General features: G+C 44.9%; 1 long non-coding RNA gene across 3 annotated transcripts; it reads right to left on the bottom strand.

The window, feature by feature from the left end:
* Positions 1-165: 165 nt before the first annotated feature.
* LOC135932453 (uncharacterized) lies at positions 166-11,927 on the bottom strand. Of its 3 annotated transcripts, XR_010573531.1 has the most exons (5): positions 11,213-11,927; positions 10,567-11,138; positions 9,974-10,120; positions 3,817-3,903; positions 166-347 (listed from the first exon to the last, which is right to left on the bottom strand). It is a non-coding gene; the product is annotated as an uncharacterized LOC135932453 (long non-coding RNA). The 3 variants fall into 3 exon arrangements; XR_010573530.1 differs by lacking the exon at positions 166-347 and having other exon boundaries at positions 3,489-3,903; XR_010573532.1 differs by lacking the exon at positions 166-347 and having other exon boundaries at positions 3,489-3,903; positions 10,567-10,653.
* Between the last annotated feature and the right edge of the window lie 7,666 nt (positions 11,928-19,593).

Here is a 19,593-nt window from a genome sequence, read left to right as displayed (position 1 = left end):
TTCAATAAAAATATAACAGGAAACAGATTTCTTAATCAAACTGCTGGAACAAAGCGAACCACTCAATTCAATTCAATTCAATTCAATTCAATTTTATTTATATAGCGCCAAATCACAACAAAAGTCGCCTCAAGGCGCTTTATATTGTACAGTAGATCGCACAATAATAAATACAGAGAAAAACCCAACAATCATATAACCCCCTATGAGCAAGCACTTTGGCAACAGTGGGAAGGAAAAACTCCCTTTTAACAGGAAGAAACCTCCGGCAGAACCAGGCTCAGGGAGGGGCAGCCATCTGCTGCGACCGGTTGGGGTGAGAGAAGGAAAACAGGATGAAAGACATGCTGTGGAAGAGAGACAGAGATTAATAACAGATATGATTCGATGCAGAGAGGTCTATTAACACATAGTGAGTGAGAAAGGTGACTGGAAAGGAAAAACTCAATGCATCATGGGAATCCCCGGCAGCCTACGTCTATTGCAGCATAACTAAGGGAGGATTCAGGGTCACCTGGTCCAGCCCTAACTATATGCTTTAGCAAAAAGGAAAGTTTTAAGCCTCATCTTGAAAGTAGAGATAGTGTCTGTCTCCCGAATCCAAACTGGAAGCTGGTTCCACAGAAAAGGGGCCTGAAAACTGAAGGCTCTCCCTCCCATTCTACTTTTAAATACTCTAGGACAGGGGTGCCCAATCCCAGTCCTCGAGAGCTACTGTCCTGCAGTTTTTAGATGCATCCCTACTCCAACACAGCTGAATCAAATAGTTGGATTACCTCTTCTGCATGCCATCAAGTCTGGCAAAGGCCTGATAACGAGGCATTCATTTGATTCAGGTGTGTTGGAACAAGGACGTATCTAAAAGCTGCAGGGCAGTAGCTCTCGAGGACTGGGATTGAGCACCCCTGCTCTAGGAACAACAAGTAAGCCTGCAGAGCGAGAGTGAAGTGCTCTAATAGGGTGATATGGTACTACAAGGTCATTAAGATAAGATGGGGCCTGATTATTTAAGACCTTGTATGTGAGGAGCAGGATTTTGAATTCAATTCTGGATTTAACAGGAAGCCAATGAAGGGAAGCCAAAACAAGAGAAATATGCTCTCTCTTCCTAGTCCCTGTCAGTACCCTTGCTGCAGCATTTTGGATCAGCTGAAGGCTTTTCAGCGAGTTTTTAGGACATCCTGATAATAATGAATTACAGTAGTCCAGCCTGGAAGTAATAAATGCATGAACTAGTTTTTCAGCATCACTCTGAGACAGGATATTTCTAATTTTAGAGATGTTGCGCAAATGGAAGAAAGCAGTTGAAGGACATGTCCTGGTCAAAAATGACTCCAAGGTTCCTCACAGCATTACTGGAGGCCAAGGTAATGCCATCCAGAGTAAGAATCTGCTTAGATACCATATTTCTAAGATTTTCAGGGCCGAGTACAATAACCTCAGTTTTATCTGAATTAAGAAGCAGAAAGTTAGCGGCCATCCAGGTCTTTATGTCTTTAAGACATTCCTGCAGTTTAACTAATTGGTGTGTGTTACCTGGCTTCATGGATAGATAGAGCTGGGTGTCATCTGCATAGCAGTGAAAATTTATGCTATGTCTTCTAATGATGCTGCCTAAGGGAAGCATGTATAATGTAAATAGAATTGGTCCTAGCACTGAACCCTGTGGAACACCATAATTGACCATAGTGTATGAAGAGGACTCTCCATTTACAAATGTACAAATTGGAGTCTATTAGATAGATATGATACAAACCACTGCAGTACAGTACCTGTAATACCTACAGCATGTTCTAATCGCGCTAATAGGATATTATGATCAACAGTATCAAACGCAACACTGAGGTCTAGCAGGACAAGCACAGAGATGAGTCCACTGTCAGAGGCCATAAGAAGATCATTTGTAACCTTCACTAAAGCTGTTTCTGTGCTGTGATGAGCTCTGAAACCTGACTGAAACTCTTCAAAGAAGCCATTCCTCTGCAGATGATCTGTTAGCTGTTTGACAACTACTCTTTCAAGGATGTTTGATATGAAAGGAAGGTTGGAGATTGGCCTATAATTAGCTAAGACAGCTGGGTCTAGAGATGCTTTTTGAGTAAAGGTTTAACTACAGCCACCTTGAAGGCCTGTGGTACATAGCCGATTATTAGAGATAGGTTGATCATATTTAAGATCGAAGAATTAATTAATGGCAGGTCTTCTTTGAGCAGTTTTGTAGGAATGGGGTCTAAAAGACACGTTGATGGTTTGGAGGAATTAATTATTGAAGTTAACTCAGAAAGATCAATTGGAGAAAAAGAGTCTAACTTAACATCGATGGTACTAAAAGTAGCTGTAGATGATATTACATCTGTGGGATGATTATTGGTAATTTTTTCTCTAATGATAAAAATTTTATTTGTGAAGAAGTTCATGAAGTCATTACTAGTTAACGTTAAAGGGATTGTTGGCTCAGTAGAGCTCTGACTGTTTGTCAGCCTGGCTACAGTGCTGAAGAGAAACCTGGGGTTGTTCTTATTTTCTTCAATCAGTGACGAATAGTAAGATGTTCTGGCTTTGCGGAGGGCTTTCTTATAAAGCAGCAAACTATTTCTCCAGGCTAAATGATGATCCTCTAAATTTGTGACACGCCATTTCCTCTCCAGCTTACGAGTTATCTGCTTTAGGCTACGTGTTTGAGAATTATACCACAGAGTCAGGTACTTCTGATTTGAGACCTTAGTTTTCACAGGAGCTACAGTATCCAGAGTCGTACGTAGTGAGGAGGTAAAATTATTAACAAGATAATCGACCTCTGTTGGAGTAGTGTTCAGGTACTCAACACAAACACTACAGTAGAACAGTTTAGAAAGCTTAAAATGCAACAAGATGCACATTTTCATTCATAGCTGCCTCATCAGATCTTTACAGAAGACTCCACCTGAACTCTGTGGAGCCTGATCTCAGGGGTTTAAGTCTGACCCTGAAACCAGAAGAGGATCTTTCTGTCTCTGCAGATTCACTGTGATCCAGAGATGGCAATGATTTCAGTCCTGCATCATGCTGATGTTTGCACAGAGCAGATAATTTAGTAAATGTTTTTGAACATTGGTAACAGTAAACTTCATAATCATTATGCAAATTTTTACTCTGTGAATGGTACTCGTGGCCATTGACCAGTGGTTGTTGATCAATGCTCATAAGAATTTGCATATTAATGATGAAGAAATTGACCTCACAGCCCATTGTTCATTCATTGGGCCGGTTTCAGTCATTATGGAAATGTACTGTTTACAAGATTAATGTAAAAGCATGAATCAAGACGTAACAGTTTTTTTGTAACATGGAATCGTTTCTGATTGGAGTATGAACTGAGATTACTCAAACTCTTTCACAGATAAGATAAGATAAGATAACCTTTATTAGTCCCACACTTGGGAAATTTGTTATCTAATTACTAATACGTTAGTTATAAAAAATTACAAGAAGAAAAAAATAATGTGGCAGCACGAGGTGGAAATAAAGTAATTACTCTTCACAGTTTTAAAAAGACAACGCCACCCTGGGAATTTCACCCAGAGAATACTGGAGGTAACACTAATCACTACGAAGGCAGTTAGGTTTGTTATACTCAATACAGAGACGAGGTTCAATGATAAAATAAATTGACAATTTATTAATTAAAACAACATTTAAAAGCACAGTGATAAATATCAATGTAAAAGTATGCAAAAAAAGGTATTCAGAGCTGAGGCTTACCAGTGGAGGGCAGGGATGCCACACACAAACTCAAAAAAAAGAAAATACACCAAGACACAAGTGCAGCACACTCACACTAATAAATTAAACAAGGCAGGTGTGTATACTCAGAAGATCCCACCACCAAGGCACCCTAGTCTCCTCCACGTCAGCACTCCGCACCTGAATAAAAGAAACAAAGAAAATTTTAATACATTGCAACAAAACTAATATACAGCGCTGGGGGGGACAACCCAACTGCAGGACCACACTGGTGATCTACAGCTAGAAAAAGGGCCTCCCACCAGTGGCGTAACAAAAATCCAAACTGCAAATCAAACAACAGTAAAACATACAATCTGGGTAAAACTCTAAAATATGGAGCAAACGGAATCGCCGTAGTGCTCCGACTTGCCGTCTGCACGGCTATAAGTCAATTATCCAGTCATTCAATCCGTATGCGCGCCGGCCGATCCGCGTGGCATGCATATAGCCGTTGTCCACGCCGACGTCCCCTTTAAAGGCTGGCAGCAGCAGCAGTAAAGAAACTTCGCAGCCGGAACAGACAGTAAAAGTAAAGTAAAACAAAGCAAAGGATCACAGCAAAGCAAGCAAAGCAGCAGCACTTCAGTTCACGTAGCTTGGCGCAAAACTCAGGCCCACACTTCCTGCAAAGCATAATAAATAATTACTATAAAAGAACAACAGAAGGCAGAGAGCGTTACAGAAGTTGATTACATACCAAGTAAGCCGTGTCATAAAACGTAAGCAGAATGGCTCAGAGGAGGCTTCTACAGCTACGACCAGCTGCGATGGAGGCTTCAGAAAAGTAACCCGCAACTAAGCTCAGCAACACCAACAGGAAGTCAGGTGACCAAAAAGGGGGTCACAGGTAAGCGATCCAGGGACACTCAAATGGCCACTATTTATACTAGCGCCCCCTAATGCGCCAGGCTGAAAGTGGGTTGGACCGAGGGATAACCTTCATCCTGCCACAATCTACCCCTCCTTTTTGCATCGTCGCCCCGACGATGGATTACAAAGACACCCAGGTTAATCCCAAGGCCTAAACAATGCAGAGACAGTATGTATTCTAAGCTCAGAAATAGAATTTGCAGCCCCTTGTGCCACCTCCCCTGTTGGTCTTGGGAGATGATGGATGTTTGAATGCTGGCCAGCCGTGGACCGGGTTGTTTTTCGCACAACCAGAGTTCTTGTATCAGAGCTCGTAGTGGGAACAGGAAGAGAGCTAGATGGAACTGGTGCTGCACTCGGAGTAGCTGTACAAGTGGCTGGAACGGCAGAAAGCCGGTCTTCGGGCGAGAGCAACAACTCAGAGCTACTTGGAATCACTACTGGGCTGTAAGATGGTGAAACATTTACTTGAGGAGCTCCTATGCTCAGGAATAACAGGTCACTGTCACTTGATGAGTCATGTTCTGGCTCTGCGGATGATATTTCTGGTCCATGTGGGCTACAGCACGGAGCAGGCCCTTCTGATGGTGTAGGTGCCATTACCACAGCCTTCAGCAAGGTACGATGAACATGCTTCACACTGCTAGGATCATCTGCAGGTGCAATGGTATATACTGCCCCACCTCCTTTAGGTGCCTTCAGGATTCTATATACCGCTGGTTTCCATCGATCTTGGATTTTACATCTCCCTCTTCCACTCAAATCGCGCAGGAACACCAACTGCCCGTCGTTCAATGGCGCCTCTTTCACATTTTTATCATGGTGCCTCTTTCTGCGGTCGGCAGCCAATTGCAGTCGTTCCTTGGCTCCTTCATGTACAACCTGTAGCCGGGCTTGATGCTCCTGAATCCACTCGTGCACATCTCCACTGATGGGGTCCGGTACTCTGCCCAACAGAAAGTCCACTGGCAACCTGGGTTCTTGCCCAAACATCAATAAGAATGGAGTTTCCCCAGTAGCCTGATGGGGAGTGGTATTATAACAGTAGAGTAACTGGGGCAAACATACATTCCAGTCTCTTTTTCTGGATACTGGCAGGGTCCGCAACAAATTGTGCAAAGTCCTATTAAAACGTTCGCACTGACCATTTCCAGCCGGATGATAAGGAGTAGTATGGGACTTCTCAATACCATAAAACTTGCAGAGCTGCTGGATCAGGGAGCTTTCAAAGTTACGACCCTGATCGGAATGAATACGGGCAGGTACACCAAACTTCGAAAACCACTCAGTTACAAGAACCTGGGCCACTGTAGCAGCACATTGGTCACGAGTGGGGACAGCCAATGTATACTTGCTGAAAACATCAGTCATTACCAAGACGTTCTCCAGCCCATTCCGGGAGGGTTCGAGCAGAGTGTAATCAATGGCCAAGATTTCATTTGGTCGAGAGGCCAACAAATGTCCCATGAAACTTTGAGCTGCTGGTTGGGTGTCTTTTGCAACTTGGCAACGTTCACATCTCTGACACCAGCGAGCTACCTCAGCAGACATACCTGGCCAGTAGCACCGCGAGCGGAGAAGCGCTAGAGTCCTTTCCACACCTTGATGGCCGTGCTCCTGATGAACATGAGTCAGCACCTGCTCAATTAGCGCACTAGGCAGCAAAAGCTGAAGCACCACCTCGGCACCATCAGGGCGATGAACCTGACGATACAGAACTCCATCCCTTTCAATCAGACGATCCCATTGTCGTAGCAGCACCAGAGCAGGTGGGGAAAGCTGCTGTCGCTCCTCAAAGCTGGGTCGCTGCTTCCGTCTCCAGAACACCAGGATCTCCTTTATCACTGGGTCGACCTGTTGGAGGGTATGAAGATCAGGAGTAGTGAGATGGGGCAAAACTGTAATGGCAGCTTGGGATACCTCAGCTGGTCCCAGCCGCAAGGCTTGTTGAAGAGGTTCAGGCAAGGCCGTACCAGGAACCATGGCTTTAATTTCCTGAAGATCGGGTGGATGCTGGCGAGATAAAGCGTCTGCATTCGTATTACTCCTTCCTGACCTGTACTTTAAGTCGAAGTCAAACGAAGCGAGCTGAGCTGCCCAGCGCTGTTCAGTAGCCCCAAGTTTAGCAGAAGACAAGTGACTAAGAGGATTGTTGTCGGTGTAAACAATACACTTGTGGCCCAACAAGTACTCTCTAAACTTCTCAGTCATGGCCCACTTAAGTGCCAAAAACTCCAGCTTCATTGAGCTATAATTTAGCATATTGCGCTCAGTAGGCCTCAAACCCCGACTGGCATAGGCTATTGGCCTCACCTTACCTCCCTGCTCCTGGGAAAGCACTGCCCCTAGGCCGCCATGGCTGGCATCCACTTCTAAAATAAAAGGCAAAGAGAAATCTGCATAAGCAAGCACTGGTGCTGTTGTCAGTTTGGTCTTTAATGCCTCAAAACTTTGAGCACACTCTGCAGTCCAGTTCTCCGCTACACCATGCTCTGACCTCTTCTTTGATTTTCTGCCTCCCCCCTCTGCCACCAGCCTATGCAGAGGTGCCGCCAACTTAGCAAAACCCTCTACGAAACGGCGATAATAGCTGGCAAACCCAAGAAAGGAGCGTAGTTCCGAAACAGTCTTAGGAGGCTGCCAGTTAGCCACCACTTCCACCTTGCTAGGGTCCGTGGAGACGCCCTGATCGGAGATGACGTGGCCCAAGTAGCGAACCTCCCGCTGGAAAAAGGCACATTTGGCAAGCTTTGCTTTCAAGCCCTCCTGCTGAAGCCGACCTAGCACCACATCCAGCCGCTCAAGATGTTGCTGTACTGTTGATGAGAAGATTACAATGTCATCAAGATAGAGAAGCAGAGACTGGCACTGTTGATCACCGAAAAGGCGTTGCATTAGTCTCTGGAAGGTGCTAGGGGCATTACAGAGCCCAAATGGCATTCGGTTCCACTCAAATAGGCCGAAAGGAGTACAGAAGGCAGTCTTGGGCTTATCCTCTTCCGTAACTGGGACCTGATTGTAGCCACTTGCTAAATCCATGGTGGAAAACCAACGGGCACCAGTCAGCGCATCTAGGGATTCTTCAATGCGCGGCAGGGGGAATGCATCTTTCCTTGTCTTGTTGTTCAATTGCCGATAATCAACACACATGCGTGGGCTGCCATCCTTTTTCTTAACGAGCACGATGGGAGAAGCATAGGGGCTGCTACTCTCTCTAATCACCTTGGCCCCTAGTAACTGATTAATATGCTCTTTCACAACCTCATACTCTGAAGGGGGGATGCGCCTATAACGCTGCCGCACGGGGATATCATCTAAGAGCGGAATGTCATGGGAGATCAAGTTAGTGCAACCCAAATCAGTGTCATGAGCAGAAAAGACCGAGCTGTATTTGTTAAGGAGAGACCTCACCTGTCCCTGTTCCTCTGCTGACAGTTTAGACAAATCAATTCCTTCCATCTGATCCTGCACAGTAGGAGTGGCAGTGTGAGATGCCATTGTGGCTATGTTAGGGGGTATTTCTGTCACACCAGCAGGCAAACTGACCACATGAACATCTTCCAGGGTCCCTATAACGGTCCTGGGATGAAGCAAGACTGCCGTGGTCCCTACATTAACAACTGGTATGTATGCAGTACCTCTAACCACTCGAACCAATGCAGGGGACGCTAAAAGTCCAGCAGGCAAGTTAACATCATTAGGTTCAAATAACACGGTGGCACCTGAATATTGCTCAGAACAGGTGGCGGCCACTATTTTCATTACACCGCCCGGAATGCAACATGCTCGCTTACCTCTCACTCTCACATGGCCAGACAAATCCAGTGGGGCTCTTATACTAACATCATGGCACTTTTGCAGCGCCTGCACAAGGGGTTTAGGGGCCTCTGTGACAGAGCCCAAACTAAACAATGCTTCACCATGTTGCCCAAAAAGCTCGTGGTAACACTTCCGAATGACATTCATCCCCAATACACCCGGAACCGTGGAAGGTCCTGCACCTGGAGGATCTTTAACGATCAACACGCCACACTGTGGAAGAAACTTATCACAGAGCTCTACACTTAGCTCGATATAGCCAAGGTAGGGAATGGACAAACCATTAGCCGCTTTAAGCTGCAACCAATGACAAGCTTGGAGACGCTCTTGACCCCAGGACTCAAAATGCTGGCGGAAAAAGCTTTCAGTAATGGTAGAGACCATGGACCCCGTATCAACCAAACAAGGTACCTTTATACCGCCCATGTCCACATCTATATGCGGACAGGATGAAATTAATTTGGAGACTGCCTCTGGACCATTAGAAACAACCCTTGAGCCAATAGACACCCCACCCGAACTGTGGCTCGGCAATACGGAGGGTGCTAGTTTTCCGAAGCCGTATTTAAAGGAGAGTGCCTGCGATTATGCAGAGGGGCCTGCGAAGGAGGCCGGGAACGAGGAACACGTTCCCCATCACACTCCCGAGCAAAATGTCCAGGTTGCTGACAACGTCGGCATATAATGGAATCGCTCCGTCCTGAGCGAGACATTCGATGGGGGCCCTGCAATTGAGCAATGCTCTGAGTGAGCTGATTAAGTTGCTCCTGCTGGCGCTTTAACAATTCCTTCATCTCACTCATCTCAGACAAATGGGTGGGCTGGGCTATTCCTGAAGGACCGCTATGGACCCCATACTGAATCCCATAGACAGAAGGAACAGAACTGCTTCTATGTCTAACGCCACTAGGCAACCCTTCACGTTCCCACCTAATAGCTTCCCCTCTAATCTCCAGCAATGTCAGTGTTGGCTGCCTCCTTACTAGCTGCTTTAACTCCCGCCGCAAGGTACTGTCTAAGACCTGTTCAACAAATTGATCTCTTAATAAAACATCAGCATTGGGCATGCCATTGGGGGCACTTGATTTAACTTTTTCCATAAGACCCAAAAGAGCGAGAGAAAACTCTTGCAGTGTCTCACCTTCCTGCTGTTTTCTAGAGAAGAAAGCTTCCTGCAATGCTACATAGGAGTCTGAACAGCCATAAAGTTCTTGCAATATAGTGATTATCTTAGCGGGATCAGTCCTCTCTGCACTAGAGCGATATTTGATCTCCTCACGTGCTTCCCCTTCCAGGTGGTCAAACAGGAAAAATGCTTTATCAGCCACAGACAAATGACGTGCCCTAGCACAAGCTTCTATTTCTTCCAACCATTCATTCAACCCTATACCTGATTTTCCTCTAAACATAGGGCATTTTCTGTCACGGGGCACAAAAACTAGTCTCTCTGCTACAGAGACACTAGCAGTTGGGGGGTTAACAGATGATGCGGTTGAAGTAGAAGGTGTAGCACCAGTACCTGACTCAACAGCCCTCTCCTGACGCAGCCTCTCATTGTCTGCTTTCAGCTGCGCGATCAAGTCCCTGAGTTCCTGTAACTCTTCCTCCATCTCTGTAACACAGCTGTGGAATCCCACACCAAAGTAGCTGCTGCTTTGCTTTTATCCTGTACAAAATAAATTTAAACAGTTTACGTTACACCAGATAATAAAAAAATAAAAAAGGAACACACGTCTCTGTTTTTAAAAGAGTATATCCTGTCGACAAACGCCAAGTTTGTGGCAGCACGAGGTGGAAATAAAGTAATTACTCTTCACAGTTTTAAAAAGACAACGCCACCCTGGGAATTTCACCCAGAGAATACTGGAGGTAACACTAATCACTACGAAGGCAGTTAGGTTTGTTATACTCAATACAGAGACGAGGTTCAATGATAAAATAAATTGACAATTTATTAATTAAAACAACATTTAAAAGCACAGTGATAAATATCAATGTAAAAGTATGCAAAAAAAGGTATTCAGAGCTGAGGCTTACCAGTGGAGGGCAGGGATGCCACACACAAACTCAAAAAAAAGAAAATACACCAAGACACAAGTGCAGCACACTCACACTAATAAATTAAACAAGGCAGGTGTGTATACTCAGAAGATCCCACCACCAAGGCACCCTAGTCTCCTCCACGTCAGCACTCCGCACCTGAATAAAAGAAACAAAGAAAATTTTAATACATTGCAACAAAACTAATATACAGCGCTGGGGGGGACAACCCAACTGCAGGACCACACTGGTGATCTACAGCTAGAAAAAGGGCCTCCCACCAGTGGCGTAACAAAAATCCAAACTGCAAATCAAACAACAGTAAAACATACAATCTGGGTAAAACTCTAAAATATGGAGCAAACGGAATCGCCGTAGTGCTCCGACTTGCCGTCTGCACGGCTATAAGTCAATTATCCAGTCATTCAATCCGTATGCGCGCCGGCCGATCCGCGTGGCATGCATATAGCCGTTGTCCACGCCGACGTCCCCTTTAAAGGCTGGCAGCAGCAGCAGTAAAGAAACTTCGCAGCCGGAACAGACAGTAAAAGTAAAGTAAAACAAAGCAAAGGATCACAGCAAAGCAAGCAAAGCAGCAGCACTTCAGTTCACGTAGCTTGGCGCAAAACTCAGGCCCACACTTCCTGCAAAGCATAATAAATAATTACTATAAAAGAACAACAGAAGGCAGAGAGCGTTACAGAAGTTGATTACATACCAAGTAAGCCGTGTCATAAAACGTAAGCAGAATGGCTCAGAGGAGGCTTCTACAGCTACGACCAGCTGCGATGGAGGCTTCAGAAAAGTAACCCGCAACTAAGCTCAGCAACACCAACAGGAAGTCAGGTGACCAAAAAGGGGGTCACAGGTAAGCGATCCAGGGACACTCAAATGGCCACTATTTATACTAGCGCCCCCTAATGCGCCAGGCTGAAAGTGGGTTGGACCGAGGGATAACCTTCATCCTGCCACAATCAGAAAGAAAGAAACTCAGAACGAGCAGAGCTGCTGTAACAGGCTGCCGCATACGGGGGGCGCCGTGATGAAGTTCTCTTTCATGTGTCTGCGTTCATGCTTAGTATGATCACATGATTGTGAAAAGGTTTTCTCACAGTGTCTGCACTTGTATGGTTTCTCTCATGTGTGGACTCGTTTATGCTTTTCAAGCTGACGTGCACTGATGAAGGATGACCCACACTGATCGCAGACATGCTTTTTAACGCCACTGTGAAGGAGTTCATATTGTTTGAAGTCCTTTGAAGTGGTGAAGCCTCTCCCGCATTCTTTACAGTAGTTCATATTGTCTCCAGTGTGTCTACGTTGATGTATTTTCAGAGTCCTTCAATGACTTAAAGTCTTTCCACAAAGGTCACAACAAAAGTCTTTCCCACAGCGATGACAGGGTTGAGAACTTGATCCATCTGTGTCGCTCTGCTTCTAAACAAAAACACAAAGACAGTGTAAGTCAGTCCTTGACATTTTTATCCTGAACGTCACCTGAAATAAAGAGCATCTCTGCCAAAGTCCAATTACATTTTACTGTTTACATTATCGCACTCAGCTCAATTTAATGTGCTATAAAAACGATAAGAGTAAAAACATTAAAGTAATACTAGTTTAATGCTACAAAAACAATAACACAATTCTCCAACACTATCCCTAAAAACCTGTGATTAGAGTCTGAATAATCATTCAGAGCTGCCTTTCCATGCAGTAGAATTGCTAACATGCTAACACACTTTGATGAGCAGAGTTGTTTCAAACAGTCGGGCTGACAAGATAAAAATATAAATACATACCTCACAGTAACTGCACTTGTAGAGTCTTTCTGGTGTGGATCTGTTGGTGTGCTTTCAGGTAATGTGGAGATTTAAAAGTCTTCTCACACAGGTCACATTTATAAGGTCGTTCCTCAGTGTGGGTAAACATGTGACGTCGTAACTCTGTGTTTGTGGTAAACTGTTTACCACACTGATCACAGCTGTACACATCATGTCTGGTGTGAATGCGTAGGTGAATGTTTCGGCTCCCTATCCGGCTGAAAGTTTTTCGACAAATGTCACAGCTGTACGCCTTAATTCCAGAGTGGGTAACTAGATGATTCTGTAAGCTGTTACTGTGAGTAAAAGCTCTGCCACACTGATCACAGGTGTACGCTTTAACTCCACTGTGGATGAGTTGATGTGATTTTAAGCTTCCAGACGTGGTAAAAAACTTTCCACACTCGTCACAGCTGAACGGTCTCTCTCCAGTGTGGATGAGTTTGTGTGTTTTTAAGCTTCCAGAGTGGATAAAAGACTTTCCACAGTCTCCACAGCTGAATGATCTCTCTCCGGTGTGGATGAGTTGGTGTGTTTTTAAGCTTCCAGAGTGGGTAAAAGACTTTCCACACTCATCACAGCTGAACGGTCTCTCTCCAGTGTGGATGAGTTTGTGTGTTTTTAAGCTTCCAGACGTGGTAAAAGACTTTCCACAGTCTCCACAGCTGAATGGTCTCTCTCCGGTGTGGATGAGTTGGTGTGTTTTTAAGCTTCCAGAGTGGGTAAAAGACTTTCCACACTCATCACAGCTGAACGGTCTCTCTCCACTGTGGATGAGTTTGTGTGTTTTTAAATTTCCAGACTGCGTAAAAGACTTTCCACACTCGTCACAGCTGAACGGTCTCTCTCCAGTGTGGATGAGTTGGTGTGTTTTTAAGCTTCCAGAGTGGGTAAAAGACTCTCCACAGTCTCCACAGCTGAACAGTCTCTCTCCGGTGTGGATTAGTTGGTGTGTTTTTAAGCTTCCAGACGTGGTAAAAGACTTTCCACAGTCTCCACAGCTGAACGGTCTCTCTGCGGTGTGGATGACCTGATGCATTTTTAGGGAAGCTTTCACAGTAAAATCTTTCCCAAACTCGTCACGGTTGTATTTTCTTCTTCCACTTCTTTCTTCAACAAAATTGTCGGCCTCCTGAGAGCGCTGACTTCTCGATCCACGTTGGTCCTGCAGTGACAGAGACAAAAACAGAGGTAGTGATTTGTGGGAAATACATTATTCTAACCGGGCTTTTATTAGTGGTATTTTGTGAGCTTTTATTAAATAAGTATTTATACTTATTTTCTCCGCCCCTTTCGTGAGTGTGGACGCTTCCTCTCTTTGCTTTTCAAATGCTTTGCTTCTTTTATTGATTTTTATGCTGATTTTTTCCCTATTTTCTAAATGAGCTTACCTGCGAGAGCTTCTGGACACTTATAGATCATTAGGACTAAAGTGTTCTTAACAGAACAGCAACATTTTTAGTTACCTTATCCTCAGCGCTCCGTGTGTCTGTGGCCTAGACACAGCTGAAGCCTGATTACAGCGTTTGGACACCGAACAGCCTCAATAGCCTGGAAAGGTGCTAACCGCTAGGCTAACTAGCAACAAGATGCCTTCCCTCTCCACAGATGACTACCACAGCCTCCTGCAGAAAATTGCAGTACTGGAGACAAAAATTCATCGCTTAGAAGTAAACGTGGAGGTAAATGGACTGTGTGGAAATGAAAGAACCTCGCCTTTGATTCAAAGCAATGGCGATGAGCAAGCTAGTACACAGCTAAGGAGCACAGATAACATGACCAAGAAAGTAGACTCTGTGCATTATAATAAATCCTCAAGCAATAATCCCCCCTTGGACTGTCTTGGTGCAAAACCAAGACATAAATCATGTCTCCTGGAAGGGGGAGGACGTATCACATGCAGAGCACAGCGAGCTGAAATCTGTGAAACCGACTGGCCTTCACTTCCTACGAGACAGAGAAGCTCTTCTACCCCTGTATACGAGAGGAAACAGGACTGGACAACCGTGAATAGGAAGGTTAACAACAAACCTCCAAAAGATTTGCTCCACTATCAAAGGACCCTGGATCTTGTTGGGAAGGAAGTATTATTTTTTGTTATTTTTATTATTTCCATCTATTATTTTATTTTTATTAATTCTATTTTTATTATTTTGTCATTACTGTTGCATCATAATCATATAGCAAGCCTTTGCATTGACACATTTATTGAAGTATTGATACTGCATTCATAGGTTTAAATATATTAGCCTTTAGTACAGGTCTAGTAAGAATCACTTTAAATTGCTGAGCTGCAGGGACAGGAAATATACTCTGTGCCAAAAGGAGACAGGAAACACTTCTGCAAGGCTTGCAGAAGTAAAACTGAAAGCAGAGTCTGAGTGCAAGTTGTTTTGTCTTTTTGTTATGCATTTATATCTCTGATTAAGCTTTGATTAAGTTTTAAGTAGTGGTATTAGATTGAAACATTTGTTTTATACATTTTACATAGAAGTTAAGATCATCACAACACAGGATGGCCTCAGCCTGGTTGCCTAGGCCGAGGTCAACTAAGGTGCAGAGAGCATATGCACACTCTGTGCACGCACAGGCAGACATACACACACATACACACACACATACGGTTATAGGGTGTAGGTGAAAGTTGAGCATGCTTCCTGTGACTGATGAAGAAACAGAGGAGCTGAGCTGGCTTACGGGAAACCACCGGGGAGAAGATGGAAGCCGGTGTCCTTTTACTTTTGTCACAAGTTGTCAAATAGAACATTTGTGGTTTTGAAACTGATGTATGTGATGACGCAATGAGGGGGCGTCACTAAATATACTCTGATGCATATAAAACTGTATTTTGAAGTCTGGGCGAAGAGATTTTGATGCTGTTTGTATACAGTGTCCATCTCCCACGCTGCGTGTGCTTCATTAAAAATCATTCGTTGACTCCAACTGACTGGGTCAGTGTGTTATTCCGATCTCCCACATCTCTCTCGTCCTCAAAATGAACCTTAACAATCTATATCGGACAACCATCCACCTAAAAGTAGCGAAGTAAAGTCTGAAAATCTGTTGAAAAGTAAAAGGCCACAGGGAAAGCTAAAGGCTAGGCCTGAAACTCTGATTGTGGGGGACTCTGCCGTAAAGGATGTACAAAGGATGTGCGGTAAGAACACTAAAGTCCTCTGCTTTCCTAAGGATATGGTCAACAACCTGAAGGAGAGAATTCTTCAGATTGCAGATGAATATCCAACTGTGACAAACATTGTTCTGCATACAGGGTCGAACGATGTGTTCAAACAACAGTCGGAGGCTCTGAAACGGGACTTTACTGGATTATTAAATACTGTAAACTCTCTGAATGCAGCTGTATTCATCAGTGGGCCTGTACCGCCCGTCAGAGGAGGAGACGAGAGATTCAGCAGGTTGTTTGCACTGAATAAATGGCTCATATCAGCATATACTGACCACTCAGTGCATTTTATCAACAACTTTAATATTTTTTGGGAACGCAGGCATCTGTTTAAAGCAAATGGATTTAATTTTAACAAGTCAGGGGTGAAACTGTTCATCTCCAACTTGTTTTATTCCATACGTCATCCATCTGTGCTTGGTGCCAAGGCTGAGATAAACGAGGAGTTATCTCATAAAGAGGAACAAACAGTACTCCAAGAACTGACAAAGCCCAGCAGAAACCTTGAGGAGGAGCTCCATCTGCCCCCACCCGGGAAGAGCCTCAGAAAGGAGAGATGTCTGAGGCAAGAAGAGGGGTCCCTATTTGCCTCCAGCTCTCTCAACAACACTAACGACCAGGACCAGGGACCACGACCTTCCCCAGTCCCCGGAACCCCTGACAGGCCATCACCCTCCTCCCCCTCCCTTTCTCCCTCATCCCCACACCTGAAATTCACTGAGGAGATGATGGAGCGGATCAATGTTGGGCTCAGATCTACCCCCCGGCCCAATCCCTTTTTGTCCCCCATAAACCCCCCACCAGAGAAGCCAAAGGTTCGCCATCGAGCCCCGCCCTCAACAGAGCAATCGAAGTTACATTGCGCAGCCTCTCCCCCCTTAGTTCCTCCTTACCACCTTCATGCTCTGTCTCCGCAGTCTGATGTGTGATGTGTGGAGGGTCCAGGCTGTGAGGATTATGGCAGTGGTGACTTTTCCCAGGAGAAGCTGGGACCCTGTTTATTAGAAGGTTTTAAAATTTCAGTACTTTTAGGTGACAGAAGGAGACATGTGGCCTGGTCAAAACACAGAGAGCTGAACTCTAAAAGATCTTTAAATATAGTAAACATGCCTTGTGTGCCACAGACTGCTCCCAAACACAAGGGGGCAAATAATACCCCTAAAACACTTAAGTTGGCTTTATTAAACATTAGAGCTTTAGCTGGGAAAACATATTTAATTAATGATTTAATCACTGAGCACAACTTTGATTTTATGTTTTTAACTGAAACTTGGTTGGACCAAAGTAACAGTGGAGCTGTTCTCATCGAGACGACCCCTCCTAACTACATCTTGATGCATTCTCAATCATCCAGGAAAGTAAAGCTCCAAAAGTTGAATCTGTTCATCTGGACGTAGCGTTTTGTGGGAGAAACGTTTCGTCACTCATCCAAGTGACTTCTTCAGTCTCAGCTGACTGCAGGTTTCCCCAAACCTTATAAACAGTACATTTGCATAATGACTGAAACCAGCCCACTGAAGGAACAGTTCCTTAGTCATAATTATGCAAATTCCCATGACCATTGATCAACAATCACTGACCAAAACCCACTGATCAAAGAACACTGATCAATGGCCATGAGTACCATTCACAGAGAGTTGGGGAATGGCTGCAATCACAGCATTGTAAGATGGCGAAAGATGTACCCTTAGGCCCCCTCCTCGATTCAGAGATGGTCTTTCCCTTTTCACGTAAATAGCCTCCTTGACTCCGCGCTCAAACCAGGAGCACAAACTGGGTGTCATCAGGACGCTACAACACAGAGCGAACACCGGCTACATAGGGGATGACAACGTTGTTGCGTCTGTCTTTCTTATCCTCCCTCGCTGGTGTCTGATCTTCTTTTCTGTGACTCTTTGCTGACTTTATGAACGCCCAGTTAGGATAACCACATGTTCTGAGTGCTTCCTTTACGTGTGTGTGTTCCTTCTTTTTTCCCTCAGGCTTAGAGGGAACATGTTCTGCCCGGTGGTGTAGGGTCCTAATTACTCCAAGTTTGTGTTCCAGAGGGTGATGGGAGTCAAAGAGGAGGTACTGGTCCGTGTGTGTGGGCTTCCGGTAAACTTCAATGTTGAGGTTGCCGTTCTCTTCAATGTGCACGGCGCAGTCCAGGAAAGGCAGACAGACTGTCTGCCACCAGCGAGGGAGGATAAGAAAGACAGACGCAACAACGTTGTCATCCCCTATGTAGCCGGTGTATCAGAGAAACTCAGGAGAGTTTTCTCCAAGCACGACATCCCAGTGTACTTCAGACCCAGCAACACACTCAGACAGAAACTGGTTCACCCGAAAGACAAAACTCCAAAACACAGACTTAACAATGTGGTGTATGCTGTACAGTGCAGCGAGGAATGCCCAGACCTCTACACTGGAGAGACCAAACAGCCACTTCACAAGCGTATGGCACAACATAGAAGAGCCACCTCCACAGGACAAGACTCAGCAGTCCATCTGCATCTTAAGGATAAAGGTCACTCTTTCAAGGATGCCAATGTTCACATTTTGGACAGAGAGGACAGATGGTTTGAAAGAGGAGTGAAAGAGGCCATCTATGTCCACTGTGAGCGACCATCTTTGAACAGAGGCGGTGGTTTACGACACCAACTGTCTGCCATCTATAATCCAGTTTTGAGATCCCTCCCCAGACGCCTTAACTCCCACTCACATCCTGGGCCATCTGACCTCAGGAATTCACATGATACGGTGGGGCCAGGTTTCACAATGAGCTCACCCGAAACCCGGGCTGATTAGGTCCCATACCCGCTTTCACACCTTGGCGCATGTGATTAGAGGATCACCAGGGGGTCCTTTGTCCCTCTTTGGGGGGGATACTCCCACTGGGTTTAAATCTGGGACTCTCTGCCATTTGACCTTAGAACTGAAGAAGCTTCTCGGATGAGAGGTGAAACGTCTTCAAGCAACTTAAAGAAGTCCAGACGCTTTTCTTTGCAAACTCCTTTGACAACCTATCAATCTGTCAATCCTTTCCGTGTCCGGGCCGGGTGAGGTTTCCCGTGTTGAGTCAAATTAAGCCGCAGGCTCCACTCCTCTGGCTCACCCCGAGCCGCGTGCTGTCCACCCTGACAGTGATCACACGGTTGCTGAAACAGTAGCCTACAATCAACAGCTGCAGCCCTCCTGCTGCCAGCTGTACACATCAACACCACAAACAACAACAGCACAAGCAGCACACAGGTTTTAAGCCGGTGAGGCATCATTGTAGATGCAGTGAAGGTGAGTCCATCTCACCTGCAGCAGCACCACGAGCCGCCACAATAATAAGACCTTTTTTATTTAATTATAAATAAATTCTTTCTCCTAATTATGTCCTGGGTTTTAGCTAATTAATAATACCAAAGGAAACATCACAAAAAACACTTAAGGTCATGAAAATTAATTGCGATTTAGTAATTCACTGAGGCATCCACCTTATTTATTTAAAAGTATCGTATCGGTATTGGTATCGGCGATACTGGCCCGAATTTACTTGGTATCGGATCGATACCAAAATATGCAGTATCGCACACCACTACCATCAAGCGGTGCAACTTCGTAGCTGAGCAAAGTCGTACTGAAACATTTGACAGATTTTCGAGCACCGTGTACATAAAATTGTTTCGAGGTCAGTAAACACAACCAGAGTTACATAAGGTACATAAGGGGCACTGTCGAACAAAGGATTGATTTTAGGTGTGCAGTATTTTATGCCCGCTAGCATGCTCTACCAAAAATAGGCTTTGTTGTGTATCTGACAGACGAAAGTCAAACCAGTTCCACACCACTGAAGTTGCAGCATTTTTACAAACCAATTCTGGTTCAGCCGTTTCATTTAACGACCCACTTTCGCTCTTCTCGTTCTGCGTCTCTGCCATGTGCGTATGTAAACATATGCACTGCGCATGCGCGTTTTACCCATATTCTATCCAATATTTCATTTTCCTATCATTGCCCAAAATTACACCGGTATTACCGTGAACGGTATGATATAGCCCAGCCCTACACGTGTCAATATTTATGTCTCCAGATTGTTTGTATAGTGAGCCATTAAGACCAGGG

Source organism: Pelmatolapia mariae, linkage group LG3_W, assembly GCF_036321145.2.
Source record: "Pelmatolapia mariae isolate MD_Pm_ZW linkage group LG3_W, Pm_UMD_F_2, whole genome shotgun sequence".
Lineage (NCBI taxonomy): Eukaryota > Metazoa > Chordata > Actinopteri > Cichliformes > Cichlidae > Pelmatolapia > Pelmatolapia mariae.
Note: the sequence above shows the minus strand (reverse complement) of the source record. Positions and strands in the feature narration are given on the sequence as shown.